Below are 19691 nucleotides of genomic sequence, written 5' to 3'. Positions count from 1 at the left end.
GTACACGTGTAGACAAAGCAGCCACAATCGTTACCTTGTGTGTTTCAGAATCTATGGGAGAGACTGGAATTAAAAAGGGACCAAGCGGGTATCCTCGCTCACAGTGTGGCTAGGATGAAATGTCAGCCCTGGAGGGAGGGAGCAGAAGGGCCAGGCAGGACAGAAGGTAGGACCAGAGAGGCCAAGACCCCAAGGCAAGAGTGAATTTGGCACAAATGGAGACTAGTCCAAAGACTGAGGTCTCTGGGGTGAAGCTGGGGAGGAAGCTAAGAGTTTTGTAGGGAGCTGGAGGGGTATCAGGGAGGTGGTCCTGTTGGGCTTCATAAACCATAATAAGGAGTTGGGGTGTTAGTCTGTGAGCAGTGGGAAATCACCAGAGTTTTAGACCAGGGAGTGTCGTGATTGTGTCACTCACTGTATGGACAGTGGATTATGGAGGGAAGATGAAAGGCTGTCATGGTTCTGGTTTAGCAGTGGTCTAGGAAAGAGATGATGGGAACTTGGTAATGCTCTGGGCTGAACATCCGTGTCCTCCAGGCCCTCCATTTACATATGGAAATCCTAATTCTCAAAGTGATGGTATTACCTAAAACACTTAGGTAATTCACAGTAGGAAATTGGTGGTCCTGGGATTTGAATAAATTCTAGAGCTTTAAATAGAGTTTAAAACAGTCTTTTTCTTGATATAGACAACTTCAAATAGAACCTGAAAATATCAGGAGATAAAACAGTAAGAAATTTTTCCTACACCTCTATCCCAAAGGCCTTCACTAAAAATCCTGTTGTAGGTAGATCCTGAGCTTCCTGCAGTGACCACACTTGGGCTGGTGGTGGGGGCAGTGTCTGTACTCTTCCTGTTGTGCCAGGCCAAAGTTGTCCCACCGCTCTGGTGCGTACACTATTGGTAGGAGGACGAAAGAGACCTTCAGACTCTCACTGACATGTTATCTGTGTATTTTGTATAAATCCAGGCTAACCTGACCAAAATAACACGGCATTCAAGTGTCTTCTGAACACTTGCACTTAGTTTAATTAAGATGGCCTGGGTATAACCTAGAGAATGAGCTATCATGGGAAGGAGCAATCAAATGATCACCCGTCAGGCTTAAGTGAGAAAAGCAACGTACAGAACTCTAAGTAGAAAATAATCTCATTAAAAATTGAATACATAGGAGGAAAAAGAGACAATTCTAGAGTAATGTAACAATAGGATTGTGAGTGGCTTTTATTTTTACTTGCCTATATTTTCTAATTTCTCCAACTAAGCATAGAGTACATCACCATCATCATAACTAGTTAAAAACTTGGCTGGGTTTAGAGGCACTCATTTGTAATCGCAGCAATGTGGGAGACTGATCACAAGTTCAAGGCCAGCCTCAGCAACTTAGACCCTCAGCAACTTAGTGAGATCAGACCCTATCTTTAGAAAAAATGAAAAGAAAAGAAAAATGGACCGGAGATGTAGCTCACTGGTTTCAGTCCTTAGTACCAAAGTCAAACCAATGCAAAACAACAACAACAACAACAACAACAACAACAACAAAAACATAGTCTATTTTCCCCCTTGCCTCAAAACCCAAAGCTACAACATATCTTAAAATAGTGAAATTTTGTCAAATTCTTTAGATGCATGTGAACCATCTCTGTTTTTTGAGCACCCCCTGTTGCTAGCAGCTTGCTAAAAATGAAAAGTTTTGGATACTAGATTCTGAGCTGAAATGTGATAAGAGACAAGGGACCACTTTTCTGCTTCTGGCTGAGCGTGGTCTGCGAGGGCTCAGGGCCTGGCTGGCATCTGGGGAGCCAGAGGAATGAGCAGTCAGTGCAGAGGGGCTTTAGGTTCCCATTCCCCAAACTTGTGACAGCCCTCCTACCCATTCTGGGATTTCACAAGTCCTTGGTATTGTGGGGATGAATGCGGAGACTCTCTATGGCCCATGTGGGCAAAGAGATCGTGGGCTTTACCTGTTGCATCCTATCAAAGTCACCCTCTTGCATGCAGGTGAGGTCTGATCCAAAAGTTGGGCAAATGTCAGCTGAAGGTGGTGGTTTTGCAGGCTGCCACTAGATGGTGCCAGAGTTCCAGGCTGAAGAAAAAAAAAAACAAAAAACCGCTTGGCCAGGCTGCAAGAATGGAGTTAAGTAGGATTGGGAAAGGAACCAGGAGGAGGTGAGAGAAGCTCCAATAGCAACAAAGGGGCTAAGCAAGTGCCCTTGTCAGCAGTTAGTCTAGTAGCTTTCTCTTATAATTTTATACATAAAATATATTCATGGTGAAAAATTTGGGAAATTCAGAATGGAAAGAAATCCCATGTGTCACCAGCCAGTGAGAGGCCCCCCAGTGACCCTGCCACTTGACATGCACACCCTTGGGTAGTAGCCTCCCGCTTGTAGCTGGTTGGTCCGTGTGACTGCAGAAGACAGAGGCAGTGGGGATAGCTCACTTCTAGGATTAGGCTATAAAATTCTGCAGTGTCTCTCTTGGTTTCTCTCTCTTTTCCTTGTGCCCCCCTTTCTCAGATCTCTTGTTCTTGGGGAAGTCAGATGACATGTTCTCAGCAGTCTTATGGGAGGCCCAGGTGGGATGGAGGTCCAGCCTCCTGCCAGCAGCTACAGGAGAGGGCTTGGAAGCAGGTCTCCAGCCCCAGTCAAACCTTTGGATGACTGCAGCCTCGTGGGAAACCTTGAACCAGAAATACCCAGAGAAGCCACTCCTAGATTCCTGATCCATGGACACTGAGATGGGATTTGCTATCTCAAGCTGCTGCATTTTGGAATTATTCATTTCATGGTGAGAGATAACTAATGTATAGGTGAGAACATTCCACCGGACACGTAATACCACGGTTAACATTTTGGTTTCAATAATTCTAAGAGCTTTCAATGCTTGTATTCATCCTCCTAATCTCTCTCTCTGCAGAGCACACACACACACATCACAATACACACACACACAGACACACACACACACACACACTCTTTTTCTTGCAAAACTGGAGTCAAATATGTTAATATCCCTTTTTAAGATTAACATGTCTTTGAATATCTTCTTTGGAAACCTGATACACAGACAGAAAAATGGACCAATTATGGGTCAGTAGTTTGAGGAATTAAAAAAACAACTGAGCACATCTATGAAACTGGTCCTCAAATCAAGAAACAGACACTACCAGAGCTCCAGAGCACCGCAGGGCCTCCTCCAGACGCTCCCTGGCAATGCTTCCCACCTTCCTGACTGTTGACATAATGAGTTGATTTTGCACTTTTTGAATTAATACCCTGAGGTGTCAAGAACTTTTCTTCTATGCCATTAGTTATTCATCTTATTCACCATTTAATGACTGCATAACATTCCACAGGACAGCTACATGTCACTCTAGCTAAACTACTCTTGTTGATTGACATTAGGTCATTTCTGATTTGACTCTCTGCAAGGCTGCGGCATCTCTTGCAGTAACCTGATCTTGAAGACGTTCCAATTAATGTTTTTATTAATGCATTATAGTTACTTATAAGAGTGGAGTTCATTTTGACCTAATCATACATGCATGGACTATAATTTGCTCTACTTTAGTCCCCAATACTTCTTTCAATCCCCTCTTCCTTCCCTCTCCCATTCTCCTTCCTCTATTCTACTGTTCTTCATTCTATTTATTTACTGTTATTTAAATTAGTGCTTTATAGATGCACATAAAGGTGAGATCCACTCTGATGTATTCACATAGGTACATGGCACAACTTAGTCAATTTTATTCCGCAGTCTTTCCCTTTTCCTTTCCCCCCTCCCTCCCCTTTCTCTATTCCATTGATCTCTCTTCTATTTTCTTGGGATTACACCCCTTTATTTTCCCTTACTTTGATCCAGCTTCTGCATTCGGGAAGCATTTGACCCTTGATTCTCTAGTTCCATCCATTTCCCAGCAAATGCCATAATTCCATTCTTCTTCATAGCTAAGACTTCACTGTGTATATATACCGCATTTTCTGTATCCATTCATCTGTTGCTGGGGAACCTGGCTTGTTCCATAATGGCTATTGTGAATTGAGCTGCTATAAACATTAATGTTGCTGTGTCAGTATACTGACAGAGCAGGGTTTAGTTCATTTGAATAAACACCCAGGAATGGGATAGCTGGGTCATATAGTGGTTCCATTCCTAGTTTTTTTTTTTTTTTGAGGAATCTCCACTCTGTTTTCCATAGTGGTTGTACTAATTTTCAGTCCCACTGTCAAGGTAGACATCCCCACATCCTCACCAGCATTTATTTTTATTATTTGTGTTCTTGATGATTGCCATTCTAACTGGGGTGAGATGAAATCTCAGTGTAGTTTTGATTGGCAGTCCTTTGATTTCTAGGATATTGAAAAATTTTTTTCCATATATTTATTGGTTATTTGTATTTCTTCTTTTGAGAAATGTCTATTTAGTTTTTTGCCCACCTATTGATTGGGTTATTTATTTATTTATTTTTTGGTGGTAGGTTTTTTGTGTTCTTCATATACTTGGAATATTAATGCCCTATCTGAGGAGCAGCTGGCAAAAGTCTCCCATTCTGTAGGCCTCTGGTCATGCTCTGAATTGTTTCCTTTGCTGTGTGTGCAGAAGTTTTCAGTTTGACGCCATCTTGCTTATTAATTTTTGGTTTTATTTCTTGCACTTCAGGAAGTTAAGGAAGCCGGTGCCTGTGCCAATATGTTGGAGTGTTGGGTCTATGTTCTCTTCTATCAGTTGCAAAGTTTCTGGTCTAATTCTTAGTGTTTTCTGTTTTAGCCAATTTTCATATGTATAAAATGAGTGAATCAAAAATGCATATAAAAAGTTAAGAGTTGAGATACAATCTTGTGGAATTTCCTTCTAGACAGCCATTTCCTTCTAATCAGTGTTTGAGAAGGGTTCTCTGCACCTTTGACAACATAAATATTATAATAAACAAACCCCCCTTGTATTTATGTGTGACTTTTCTTCTTTTTTTTTTTAGTGCTAGTTATTGGGCCTAGGGCCTTGCACTTCATAAGCACATCCTTTGTGGAGCTGGGTGCGGTGGTGCACACCTGTAATTTCAGTGACTCGGGAGGCTGAGGCAGGAGGATCACAAGTTCAAAGCCAGCCTCAGAAACTAAGCCCTAAGCATCTCAGTGAGACTCTGTCTCAAAATAAAATATTAAAAAAGGGCTGGGGAGGGGCTGGGGTTGTGGCTCAGCGGTAGAGCGCTTGCCTCTCATGGGTGAGGCACTGGGTTTGATCCTCAGCACCACATAAAAATAAAGAAACAAAATAAAGATATTAAAAAAGGCAGGGGGCAGGGGATGTGGCTCAGTGGTTAAGGCCCATGGGTTCAATTCCCAGCACCAAAACAACAACAACAACAACAAACCCCAGATGCTTTGTGACTTTAGGACACATTAAAAAGAAAGAAAATCCTCTAGGGACCTTTACGTGGAGTTGGGAAGCCCAATTCTCCCCCTTAGCCAGCACCATGCATTGAAGATCTATGGAATTTTGTGGGGTTCCCATGGCTACAGCCCTGGGTGTGAAGCCAGGTGTCATGACTGTGTCTTGGACAACCTGATCCACACCTGTAGGTCCTGACCTCAGCAGCCTTGGCAGTGAGGTCCATCCAAGGCATCAGCTCCCAAGATGGGAAAGATCTTTAAAGACCTTTCTAATCAATCTTTGGTCTATGCCTGGGTCGTGTCTTCGGGACCTGGCCTGGAAGCTTATAGAAGTGGCAGGATCTTTGGAGGTAGGGAGAAGGCGGGCGGTTTCTTGGAATGGGTGAAAGGTTACCACGGGTGAGAAGGAGCAGATGTGTCTCGTGAGGCCCCACAGGCTGATGGAGGACCTGTGAGCAGCAGTGACAGGAAGGCAGGTTTGCTAAACAGGAGACAAAGCCTCCTGAGGAGTGAAGTCCCCTAGAGGTCAGCTGCCCCTCAGCGCAGCTCAGCTGGAGAAGGCCAGGCCCAGGAGCCTGGAGCATGACCTCGAGTCTGTGCCTCCGTGAGCTCTACCTCCTGGTGCTGTGTCTTCAGCTCTGGGAGCAGCGAAGGTGGAATGAAAGCACCAGAGAACAGGACGGATCAGCCCTTTGAATCGACCTCTGATGGCAGGGTCTCATCTCAGTCCCTTCATTGGTACCCAGGGGAGGCAGGAGGGTGGACTGGGACAGACCTGTGTGCTACTTCAGTTTCATACTGGAAGGTTCCATGGTAAGATCCAATTACCAACCTCCTCTGCATTCTGCTCAGAATCCACCCTCCAGTCACAGCGAACCTCCTCCCCTGGTTCTCCACAGAAGCTTCTTTTTGCTCAGATGCTTCTGTCTTCTCTGTGCTCAGCCAAAATAACATAGAACTCAGTTTCGGGCATTCTTTATCCCAGAAAGTCTCCTCTGTTCCTCATTCCTATTTAGATTTGCACTACCATAGAGTCTCTTAGGTGACCTTGGGACCCAGGGTCCTCATCTGAAAACTTAGGGTCACAGGGTTGTTGTCAGTGTTAAGTGACATTTCACACAGTGCCTGCAACACACTAAGTCATCCAAAAACAGTTTGCTGCTGTGTCTATCACATCTGCAATTCTGAATCGTAATTGTGGCCTTACGCTCACTCTGTGGGACAGGAACCCTTTCCTAGTCATTACGATTTCCCAGAGGCCAGCACAGGGCCTGGCTTCTGGTGTTTGTTAAATGAATGAACGAGTGCATGCAGAAATACATGTTCAGAGTGGGCCATTCTTGCCATAATACGGTTAAAGGACACCAGGAAACACTTCCACCCAAATCCTTCCACTGCTTGAAGTTTCATTCTTGAAGGAGAGAATGACCTAATATTCGTGGAGTGACTGGTTGAGGCTGTCTCGCATTTTATAAATGTTGGATGAATCCTAGGAGATAGGCATTGCTGTGGGGTCCAAAATGTACACCGCAGTTCAGCCGAGTAAAGGTCTTGATGGTCCAGAGCTGATCTCATCTTGCTCTGAAGCCCACCTTGCTGATGGCCAAGGGCCAGGGAAAGCACAACTTGTCACAGGTGATCCAGCATCTTCTGGTTAAAAACCGTTTTTTAGATGAACTCAGATTCTTTTGCATCAGTTCTCAGCCATCAAGTTTTCTCCATCGTCCTCTGTGTCTTCCTGTGATGGAGGCTGGTTGTGGGGGAGGCCTGTGGTTTTCCAGGCTGATGGGTGAAGGCCTTTCTCTTGATGCCTCTGCTTGCTTCTGATCATTGCTGAATCTTAAGGAGTTGAATTTGGCTCCTGGCCATCATGTCGGCTGCTGCTGGCCATGGATTCTGTTATCACTACTGTCTTGAGGTCTCCGCTTTAGGCTACTTGTCCCCACCTCAGGTCTAGTGGTCTTCTCAGCAGCCCTGAAACTTCTGGGATGGGGCTACATGGAAAGTTCTGGATCTCCTGTACACAGTACTGCTGTTACTCTTCCTTCACTGATGAAGCTCCACCATTCATTCTATTGGAGGTCGGGGTGCAACTCCTGTCTCGATGTTCTCACCATCTGGAATTTTCACCTGACTTTTTCTTAAATTTTTGAGATGTGGTCTCACCAAGTTGCCCAGGCTGGCCTCAAATGTGAGATCCTATAATCCCAGCCTCCCGAGTAGCTGGGTTACAGACATGCACCACTGTGCTCAACTCCACCTGATTTTTTAAAAAAATATATATATTTTTAGTTGTAGTTGGACACAATATCTTTATTTTTATTTGTTTTTATTTTTTATGTGGTGCTGAGGATCGAACCCAGCACCTCACACATGCTAGGCGAGTGCTCTACCGCTGAGCTAAGCCACAACCTCAGCCCCTCCACCTGATGTTTTTATTGCCTTGAGTCCCAACTCTCCTGCCTTTAGGTCAAGTGGCAAAAGGGCAAGATGCTAGGATCCTTGTCAGGAGCTGGGCAAGTCCTCAGGGGCTCCAGTATAGTTCCTTCTGAATGTCTCTTTCTATTCAGCCTTCAGCCACAGCCTTTTCACCTCCTCCCTGTCACATATTCTGTTTTCTTCTTCTGTAGTTACAGTAAAATTGTGTCCTTAGAGTCTGAGCTTTATTCTTGGTAAATAGATTGTTTCTGGAATTTGGAAGACCTTGTTAGAAAAGCTGTTCTCTAACTTTGAACTCTCAGAGTGGCAATTAGGAATGGATTCAGGGTGACATTGACTCTGCTCCGTTGAACTTGGCTTTGCATATTCTTTTCACATGAGTGTTTCAACCATCTATTTTTAAATTTTAGTTTTTATTGTTTTCTAAGTTATATATAACATTAGGATTCATCTTGACAGAATTATAAAAGCATGGAATATAATTTGTTCTAATTTGGTCCCCAGTACTTCCCCTCCCCTTCCCTCCTCCCTTCCCCTGCTCCCTTCCCCCTAATCTACTGATCTTTCTGCTATCAGAAATTCTTTGAAAAAGTAGTGTCTTATGGATGTACATGATGGTGAGATTTACTGTGGTATATTCATATATGTACGCAGGAAAGTTAGGTCACATTCATTCCACTGTCTTTCCTATTCCATCCCTCCTCCCTTTCTTCATTCCCCTTCATTGACTCCACCAATCTTTCTTTTATTTTTTAAAAAATTTGTTTTATCCTCCCCCTTATTTTGGATTAAACTTCTGCATATCAGAGGAAACACTTGACATTTGACTTATTGGGACTGGCTTATTTCAACCGTCTATTTTAACAGCCAAAGCCAAAGCAGAATTTTTTGTAGCCCGCATCTATCCTTCTTATGAAATATTAAAATCTGTTGAGAGAAACAAAGGGAAAAACAGATTTGTTTGGCATCAAATTAGAATAGCAGTCCATCTCTCTCAGGCCCTGCAAAATCCTTATCAGGAAACCGGAAGTGACCAGCATTGCCAAAGCCACACAGTCAGCAAGTGACAAGCCTGGGAACTGGGCCCCAATCTATTTGGCTTAAAAGTCAGGGCTGTGTCCACGGCTCCACCCTGGCTTTGCAACAGGGAGTTGCTTTTTACATCAGCCTTCTGATGTGGACCTTCCTTCCAACTTAGTGTAAGTGAGCAGGGGACACAGGAGGCGTGGTGACACATGGAGTCAAGGGAGTAGAGAAGCTGCAATATGCAGAATCACTGAAAAGGGAAAAGGAGGAGGCTTAGAAAGGAGTGAGGTGGGGAAGAGATGTTCAAAAGATACTTGGTAGATTCGCAGGGCTGGCGGGGAGGTGGTACAGGGATGGGAAAACTTCAGACTTAGGAGCCAGATGCATATGGTTTGTGTCCTGGCTAACCACCTACTAGCTGTGACACTAGGCAAGCCACTCCACCTCCCTGTAGAGTGAAAATCATGATAATATCCTACTTAAATTTTAAATGAGATAATGTGTGCAAAATTCAAGATTAACTATTGTTCTATATAAGCAGAGGCCGAAAATTTCCTTGGAATAGATGTCCTTGTTCTGATAAATTAACTGTGTGCCTTGCATGAGAGTGCAGATGTCGCAAGTGTAGATACCTATTTGTCCTGAGGTAGAGCAAAAAATGACTCTCCTCTTATAAGTAAATTTTTCACAAAGAACGAGGGGTTTTCATGAAGGAAGAGGATAAGATTCCTCAACTTTGAACTCTGAGATTTGCAATTAGGTCAGCCTCTTCTGGTGTTTCAGGGTGACATTGACTATGCTTGCTCTCTCCGCATAAAATAATATTAGAATTCCCAAGAGGGATCCTACCTTGAGGGAAAGGGACACCTGTGTTGGTGATGTAGGTTCAGAACTGGGGTTTTGGCGGGGAGCTTGATACAGTGTAGCATTTAGATCCAGCCATCCTGGACCACTGTGTTTTGGGGATCAAGAGCTGAGCATGTGAGAATTAATGAAGAGAACTCTGACCTTGGAGTATGGAGACTAACCATGGCATGGCCGAGTCCAGACCTGCAGCAGCATCCCTGCAACTTTGGGCAGTAGACCCATCCCCCACCCCAGATTGTGCAGGGCCAACTAATAGCAATGATGGAAAATAATCAGTGGTCAGATATTTTTTCTTTTTTGGTACCAGGGATTGAACTCAGGGGCACTTGACCACTGAGCCATATCCCCAGTCCCATTTTGTATTTTATTTAAAGACAGGGTCTCACTGAGTTGCTTAGCACTTCGCTGTTGCTGAGGCTGGCTTTGAACTTGTGATCTTCCTGCCTCAGCCTCCTGAGTGGCTGGGATTGAAGACTGGTCAGATTTTTAATTTTCTCTCCCTCCCCCCCCAGGGCTTTTGGCAGCAGAAATCCTTTTGGTTGAGTGTTCTTTGGATTTTCTTGGACAGTTTGGATGGAGGTGGATCAGACATTCTATGAGAGATAATGGATATTTTGCTAAAAAGGCAGGTGAGGATTTGATCCATTGGCTGGAGAAACAGAAGATATGATTTGATTAGTATTTTCCAGATGGTGAAATAGATTGTGAGTTGGGTAAATTTACTATTATTACAAACAACCACCAGATCACCCTGACTTTATACCCATGTGACACGTGGCTGATAACCACTCAAGGACTTAGGCTGGATGAGATTTTATGATCTTTAACCCACACCGCTTAAGATCACCCACAGTGTCTCCATTTAGCTGGAAGATAGGAACAGTTTGCAGAGTGGGTCATGGGTCAAGTTTGGAAGGGACATGTATCATTTTCATCTACATTCCTCTGGTAGGGAAATAGCATTTAGCTGTGTGCCCAACTGTGCCAGTGCTGGCTGCTGGCATCTCTGCCACATTGGTCAGGTATTGGATAAAGTGCTCAGCACAGTACTCAGTACACAGTAGGGATTCCATAAATGGCACTATCCTTCCTTTCAGAGCAACCTGTGGGGAGAAAGAATAGGGGGCAAAGAAATGGGATGTGGCCTCTGTTTTCCTGGGTTGGCATGGCAACCCACTCCTTCTAAGTGTGTGTTGTGGACCTAACAGGGTTCCTGGCAAGGCCACAGCATGGTCTACACTGTGCTTCAGGAGGAGTTGGAGCTGCAAGTCCTGGCTCATCAGCGAGGATGTGCTCACCTGGCCGCTAATTGTGCCATTAATTATGTGATCTGAGGCTCCTGGGAATCTCAAGGAAGCAAAAGAAGTTCTCAGTCATCTCTGAAGAACCTCCAAGGGATAGCATTAATTTGTTTCTTTGCAAACTTTCCTAACTCTTTGCCTCTGCTCCTTGGGGTACAATTAGTTGCCAACTCTGTCACCATGCCAAGAAGCCTGGGCACAGACCCAGAAGGCAGAGGACTGAAGGATCATCAAACTCACAGAACAGGACTAATTGGCCCCTTTTCTCCCCTTGGTGATCACGGTATCAGCAGAGAGCATTTCTACTAAACTCAAAGAGGACAATATCTGAGTTGTGGAGAGTTGTGGAGAGTTGTGGAGAGTTGTGGGAAATAATGAAATACATGGATTTAACCAACAAGCATTATTGTTATTTTTTTTTACACTTATGGCATTATACTCTGAATACTATCTTGCAACTTGCTTTTTTTTTAACCCAACAATATATTTTGGATTTCTTTCAATGACAGTATATATATGTACATTCATCCTGTTTCTTAGTATTTTATATGTACATGTCCCCAAGTGTGTGTGTGCAGCCGCATACGTGTACCTACCTCAAGATTGAGCTCCTTTCACTGTTTTGTCACTGATCCATGTAAGGTCCCTCTTATTTTATCTTCTTTCTTCTTTTTTTTTTCTCATTCCTTTCAAGCAGGCAATGTTCCATTGTATTTAGGTATAATTTTTTGGTATGTTAAAACTATGCTTTATGTCATAAGCAATGATATAGTGCCTTTCTTTGTGTACATCTCTCTTTGATCATCTGCAATAATGATCTAGGAGAAGTAAATAGCAAGAGAATTTCTGGGTCACTGGGATGCTTATATTGCATTTTAAAGGGGGAGGCTGAATTGCTTTGCTAAAAACTCAACAACTCAGTTTCTTAAGTTAGGATTGGCCATGCTAGTGGAAGGTCCAGAAAACTCCAAGGGCTTAACCAGTATCAGGTAGCTGCTCTGGGCAGTATCAGGCTTGTGGGTGGCTCTTCCCTACACTGTCGTTCAGGGATGTCTACTAAGGACTCAGCATCATCTGTATCCAGGTAGAAGAGGAAGATCATAGAGTGTGTGCATGGGGGACTTCCAGAGTCGGTGGCTTATATCATTTCTCATGCTCAGCAGGTGAAAAGCTATTTAATTGCCTCCCTAATTGCATTTGTGGTTAAAATACACAAAGAAAGGCACTATATCATTGCTTATGACATAAAGCATAGTTTTAACATACCAAAAAAATTATACCTAAATACAATAGAACATTTGATTGCCAGCAATGTGGTCAAACTGTGTGTCTAAGGAGGGGGATATCAGGTGTTGGTGGATAGTTAGTGATCTCTGCCCCAGTTACTAATGCTCCCTCCAGCAATATCTGAGGGTACTGTTGTCCTGCACAGTACCAAACAATGGACATTATCAACCTTGTACTTCTTTTTAAACCTACAAATGTATTTCCCAATTCAATCTGGACGTCCACAAAGACAGATACATCCTAGCACAAACCAAAAGTCAATCTCTTCTTTTTCTTTTTTTGCCAAACTGATGGTGAAAATGATGTTTTCTAAAGCAATATATATTTCCCTACTAGTGAGTTGAGATTTTTTTCATGTTTTATTGACTACTTGTATTTTTCTTCTATTGTCTTTTCATTAGCTTTGGTTGTTGAACTTTTCCTTATTGTTTTATAGGATATTATGGGTTGTACTTCCTCTCTCCTTTACTGGTTTCTCCCTGAGTTCCAGTCTGTTCTCTGTATGACCTTTGGCTTAGTCTATTGGTCTTGCCGCCCCTGTGATAGGGTTATCTCATTGTTGTGGTCCCTATAGAAAATCCCATGATTCTCGTGGGAGGCCACCACACCATGTGACCAGTGTTTTCCTTCCTGATTGGGGAGGCTCTGTTGGTCACTTCCCGTGATCTGGCCACATCAAGTGGCCCTAGACTGCAGCCCTGATCTTGGAAGTTATAAAAATGTCACAAAATGCATCTTCATGCGTGGGCATGCCTTCCTACAGCCCCAGGGGTGGAGTTATCTTACCTGTCCTTGTAACCCCGCCCCTCTTGATCTTTATTGAATGAAAATTTCTAAAGAATGAGAGTCCCCCCAATTAAAAACCACTCCTGAACGTGCTAGCTCTCTCTCTCTCTCCAGCCTCTCGTGACATTCCTCTTTCTCCCATTTGGGAAACTTGAGGCCAAGGGCAGAGGAGACATCCTGGGGCTTGAATTAAAGGTAAAGGGCTTGAATTAAGGTTGTGTGTCTGTGTTTTATTTGATGTGGGAGACCAACCTTGCACCTGACTGAGTCACTTCCTGCCTGGGTGATTGAGGCTTCAGGCAGATGCTGCTACATGCCCTGCCATTCTTGGGTTCCTGCCTACCTTCCTACTGCCCCATGGGTGGAGCTACACTCACCTGTTCCTTTGTAATATTACCCCTTGCCCTGTTTGGGATAGAGTGTTCCATGGAAACACCTTTTGTGTGTCCTCTTATCTTACTGTGCCCTTGGGTGTGGCCTTCCTAGATTTCAGTCAACCTACTGACAGTGGATATCATGAAGCTAGACTCAGCCCCCTGAAACCTGACCGAGAATTTCCAAAGAATAATGAAATACATAGAACCACAGAGCCAAGGATCCAAGAGAACTCCAAACAGGAAAGACAATGACAAAAGGAATGTGGTCCTACCTGCTGAAAATTGAAGTACAGGACAAGTCCCCAGGTGGCCTCAGTGGATCCAGCTCTTCTCACTCTCTTGCTAGTAGTTCTCAAAAGTTCTCTGTAAAATGAGGTCAAGAATACATCATCCTGAGGCAAAGAGGAAAGGTCCTGAATAGCCTGGGCTCAGCAACATCTCTCCTGGACACATTGTTTTATAGGGGTTAGCCCAGAGGATCAAGTAGCTCCCAGGTGCCAGCCCCAGCGTGCTTTAGCTGTTCATCAGCCATAGTGTGACATGGGTGCAGATGAGATTCCATCCACCCTGGACAGTTTTCCTGAGGGTTGGAGGACTGGCTCATCGTGAATCCCAGGCTGTTGTTGTCCCTCGGTGTGCATCTATGAGTAGTGAAGGTGTTTTGTTTAACTCATTGTGGGAGTGTTCTCTCTCACCCGGGTTCATGCAAGTGGGCTGATACCAGCGCAAAGCATTGCTGAAATGTTGATATGGATATAGCACATGGTGAATCCGATTCACATCAAGGCAACTAGAAAAGGAACAAAGGCATCCAGGGAAGAATGCACATTATATAAAAAATAAGAAACAAATCAGAGCAGGCTTCTCATCAGAAATTATACAAGTTAGAAGATAAAGGAGCGATGGCTTTAAAGTATTGGGAACCGTCCACTCTCCATGGCCCAGCTAACCTCTAGTTTGATACCATTGTTAATTTTTTTTTAAAAAATAAAGACTAATGATGATATTTTGGGCAAAATCCAAAAAATTTTTGGAGTATTTGCACAAAAATTTCCACACTATATGAAATATTAAAGTTCTTCAGGAAGAAAGAATGTAACACCTGATAAAAATCTGGATGTACACAAAGAAATGGAGTGCTCCCACATGGTTAAAATAAAGGTGAACATAGAGGAATTCTTTTTGGAAAAGTTGCTCTTAAAGATAATTGATTATGTAAGGCAAAAGTAGTAGGTGATATATTGCAGGTTTTTAGCTAATGTAAAAGTGAGCGATACGAGGACAGCACAAATGTGGGGAAGGGCATTAGAACTTGGCTGCTGCATGGTTCTGACACGGATGTGGGGAGGTATAAAAATATTTAATGGTAGGTTTGAACAATCAAAGATGCATACAATGTTTCCGAAAGAAAATACTAAAATGTTTTTTTTAAAGAGGTATAAATAATAAACCGATGGTGAGGTACAATGTACAATTAATCCAAAGTTAAGCAGGAAATAAGGAAAAAAGAAACGCAAGTCAGGCAGAACACAAGGATTAAGATTGGATAGAAATCAAACCAACCAATAATTGTACTAAGTGTCAATAGTCTAAACATACAAATTTGAAATTCAAATTGTATAAAGTAGCAAGCCCAAGTTTATTCTGCTCACAAGAAACTCATTTTATTTTTTTGAAAAATTTTTAAATTTTAATAACTTTTTTATTTGTTAATTTTTTTTATGTGGTTCTCAGGATGGAATCTGGTGCCTCACATGTGCTAGGCAAGTACTCTATTACTGAGCCAAAACCCCAGGCCAGAAACCAACTTTATTTATTTCTTCCATGCTTTTTATTGGTCCATTATAGTTGTCCATAATGGTGCATAATGGGATTCATTGATATAATTGTGTATGCACACAATATAACAATATAATGTTGCCAATATCATTCCCAGTATTTCTGCTTTCTCTCTTCTCCTCTCTCCTCTTGGTCCTGTTACTCTACTGATCTCCTTTAGATATTCATGAGATTCTACCCACCACTTTTCTTTTCCTTTTTCCTCTCTAGCTTCTACATGTGAGAGAAAACATGACAATTGACCTTCTGAGTTTAAACACAATATTCTCAAGTTCTGTCCATTAAGAAACCCACTTTAAATATGAAGACATACATAGGTTAAGAGTAAAATTATAAAAAAAGATATACCATAGGAGCACTAATCAGAAGAGAGTTGGAGCAGTTATGTTGGTATTAGGAAAAGTAGACTTTGGTACAGGGGATATTACCAGAGGTAATGAGGGACATTGCATAATGATAACCGGGCCAAGTCTCCAAGAAAACATAATAATCCTAAATGCTTATGCACTTGACAACAGAGTCTCAAAAATACATGACAAAATGTATAGAGCTGATGGTTCTTTTACCAAAGTTTTCCCAATCAACTTTTGATTGTGTTTTGAGTCAGCTTTTCGATGCTGTGACCAAAAGAATTGATGAGAACAAGGTAGAGGAGGAAAGGTTTATTTGGGGCTCACAGTTTCAGAGATCGCAGTTCATAGATGGCTGGTTCCATTGCTCTGTGCTGGAGATGAGGCAGAAAATCAGGGCAGAAGAGCGCAAGGATAAACCGTCTCAGGACATGACAATCAGCATTTCTCACTAGGGACAAAGCATAAATCCCAAAGGCACATCCCCAGTGACCCACCTCCTCCAGCCACACCCTATCTGCCTACTGTTACCACCAAATCCCTACCAGTGAATTAGCAAACTGATTAGGTCAAAGCTCTCATAATCCAATAATTTCACCTCTGAATGTTCCAGTATTGTCTCACACATGAGCTTTTGGGGAACACCTAATATCGAAACCATAACAGATTGGATGAACTTCATCATGTGGTAGATTCCTCAGAAGGGTGCTTATGTGCAGCATTTATTGTGTTGTTATGCATTAAAGAAAAAGGAATGAAATACTTTACCAAAGACAATGTGAGGTCTTAAAAGGTAGAATTAATAGTTAAAAATAAACCCAACACAAGCAAAATTATTGTGCTATAGTTTTGGTTATCAGAGAAAATCTTAACTGGTTAAAAGATTTTGTTTTATATTTTCTTAATTTCCTTAAAAGTGCTTCTATGCTATTGCTTTGCTTTGTATACTGTTTTTATTTTATTTTATTTTTTTGGTTTTATTATTTTATTTTTTTAATGTTGGTTGTTCAAAACATTACATAGTTCTTGATATATCATATTTCACATTTTGATTCAAGCGGGTTATGAACTCCCATTTTACCCCGTATACAGCTTGCAGAATCACATCAGTTACACTTCATTGCTTTACATATTGATAAACTCATGTCTGTTGTATTCTGCTGCCTTTCCTATCCTCTACTATCCCCCCTCCCCTCCCCTCCCCTCTTCTCTCTCTACCCCCACTACTGTAATTCATTCCTCCCCCTTGTACTGTTTTTCCCTTTCCCCTCACTTCCTCTTGTGTGTAATTTTGTATAACCCTGAGGGTCTCCTTCCATTTCCATGCAATTTCCCTTCTCTCTCCCTTTCCCTCCCACCTCTCATCCTTGTTTAATGTTGGTCTTCTTCTCATGCTCTTCTTCCCTAGTCTGTTCTTAGTTACTCTCCTTATATCAAAGGAGACATTTGGCATTTGTTTTTTAGGGCTCGGCTAGCTTCGCTTAGCATAATCTGCTCTAATGCCATCCATTTCCCACCAAATTCTATGATTTTGTCATTTTTTACTGCAGAGTAATACTCCATTGTGTATAAATGACACATTTTTTTTATCCATTCGTCTATTGAAGGGCATCTAGGTTGATTCCACAGTCTTGCAATTGTGAATTGTGCTGCTATGAACATCGATGTAGCAGTGTCCCTGTAGCATGCTCTTTTTAGGTCTTTAGGGAATAGACCGAGAAGGGGAATGGCTGGGTCAAATGGTGGTTCCATTCCCAGCTTTCCAAGAAATCTCCATACCGCTTTCCAAATTGGCTGCACCAATTTGCAGTCCCACCAACAATGTACAAGTGTACCCTTTCCCCCACAACCTCGCCAGCACTTATTGTTGTTCGACTTCATAATGGCTGCCAATCTTACTGGAGTGAGATGGTATCTTAGGGTGGTTTTGATTTGCATTTCTCTGACTGCTAGAGATGGTGAGCATTTTTTCATGTACTTATTGATTGATTGTATGTCCTCCTCTGAGAAGTGTCTATTCAAGTCCTTGGCCCATTTGTTGATTGGGTTATTTGTTATCTTATTGTCTAATTTTCTGAGTTCTTTATATACTCTGGATATTAGGGCTCTATCTGAAGTGTGAGGAGTAAAGATTTGTTCCCATGATGTAGGCTCCCTATTTACCTCTCTTATTGTTTCTTTTGCTGAGAAAAAACTTTTTAGTTTAAGTAAGTCCCATTTGTTGATTCTAAATGTTAACTCTTATGCTATGGGTGTCCTATTGAGGAATTTGGAGCCCGACCCCACAGCATGTAGGTCGTAGCCAACTTTTTCTTCTATCAGATGCCGTGTCTCTGATTTGATATCAAGCTCCTTGATCCATTTTGAGTTAACTTTTGTGCTTGGCGAGAGAAAGGGATTCAGATTCATTTTGTTGCATATGGATTTCCAGTTTTCCCAGCACCATTTGTTGAAGAAATGCTATCCTTCCTCCATTGCATGCTTTTGGCCCCTTTATCAAATATAAGAAAGTTGTAGTTTTGTGGGTTGGTTTCTGTGTCCTCTATTCTGTACCATTGGTCCACCCGCCTGTTTTGGTACCAGTACCATGCTGTTTTTGTTACTATTGCTCTGTAGTATAGTTTGAGATCTGGAATCGCTATACCACCTGATTCACACTTCCTGCTTAGTATTGTTTTTGCTATTCTGGGTCTTTTATTCTTCCATATGAATTTCATGATTGCTTTCTCCATTTCTACAAGAAATGCCGTTGGGATTTTGATTGGCATTGCATTAAACCTATAGAGAACTTTTGGTAATATCGCCATTTTGATGATGTTAGTTCTGCCTATCCATGAACAGGGTATGTTTTTCCATCTTCTAAGGTCTTCTTCAATTTCTCTTTTTAGGGTTCTGTAGTTTTCATTGTATAAGTCTTTCACCTCTTTTGTTAGGTTGATTCCCAAGTATTTTATTCTTTTTGAGGATATTGTGAACGGCGTGGTTGTCCTCGTTTCCATTTCAGAGGATTTGTCGCTGATATACAGGAATGCCTTTGATTTATGCGTGTTGATTTTATAACCTGCCACTTTGCTGAATTCATTTATTATCTCTAATAGTTTCTTTGTAGACCCTTTTGGGTCTGCTAGGTATATAATCATGTCATCTGCAAATAGTGATAATTTAAGTTCTTCTTTTCCTATTTTTATGCCATTAATTTCTTTCGTCTGTCTAATTGCTCTGGCCAGTGTTTCGAGAACTATGTTGAACAGAAGTAGTGAAAGAGGGCATCCCTGTCTTGTTCCAGATCTTAGAGGGAATGCCTTCAATTTTTCTCCATTCAGAATGATGCTAGCCTGAGGCTTAGCATAAATTGCTTTTACAATGTTGAGGTATGTTCCTGTTATCCCTAGTTTTTCAAGAGTTTTGAACATAAAGGGATGCTGTACTTTGTCGAATCCTTTTTCCGCATCTATCGAGATGATCATATGGTTCTTATTTTTAAGTCTATTGATGTGGTGAATAACATTTATTGATTTCCGTATATTGAACCAACCTTGCATACCAGGGATGAATCCTACTTGATCATGGTGCACAATTTTTTTGATATGTTTTTGTATCCGATTCGCCAGAATTTTATTGAGGATTTTTGCATCTAGGTTCATTAGAGATATTGGTCTGTAGTTTTCTTTCTTTGAAGTGTCTTTGTCTGGTTTCGGAATCAGGGTGATGTTAGCCTCGTAGAATGAATTTGGTAGTTCTCCCTCTTTTTCTATTTCCTGAAATAGCTTGAAAAGTATTGGTATTAGTTCCTCTTTAAAGGTTTTGTAAAACTCTGCTGTATACCCGTCCGGTCCTGGGCTTTTCTTAGATGGTAATCTTTTGATGGTTTCTTCTATTTCCTCAATTGATATTGGTCTGTTTAGGTTGTCTATATCCTCCTGACTCAATCTGGGAAGATTATATGACTTAAGAAATTTATCGATGCCTTCACTATCTTCTATTTTATTGGAGTATAAGGATTCAAAATAATTTCTGATTATCTT

This window comes from Urocitellus parryii, chromosome 4 (genome assembly GCF_045843805.1).
Source record: "Urocitellus parryii isolate mUroPar1 chromosome 4, mUroPar1.hap1, whole genome shotgun sequence".
Classification (NCBI taxonomy): domain Eukaryota; kingdom Metazoa; phylum Chordata; class Mammalia; order Rodentia; family Sciuridae; genus Urocitellus; species Urocitellus parryii.
The sequence above is the reverse complement of the archived record's forward strand: the minus strand, read 5'-3'. Positions refer to the sequence as shown.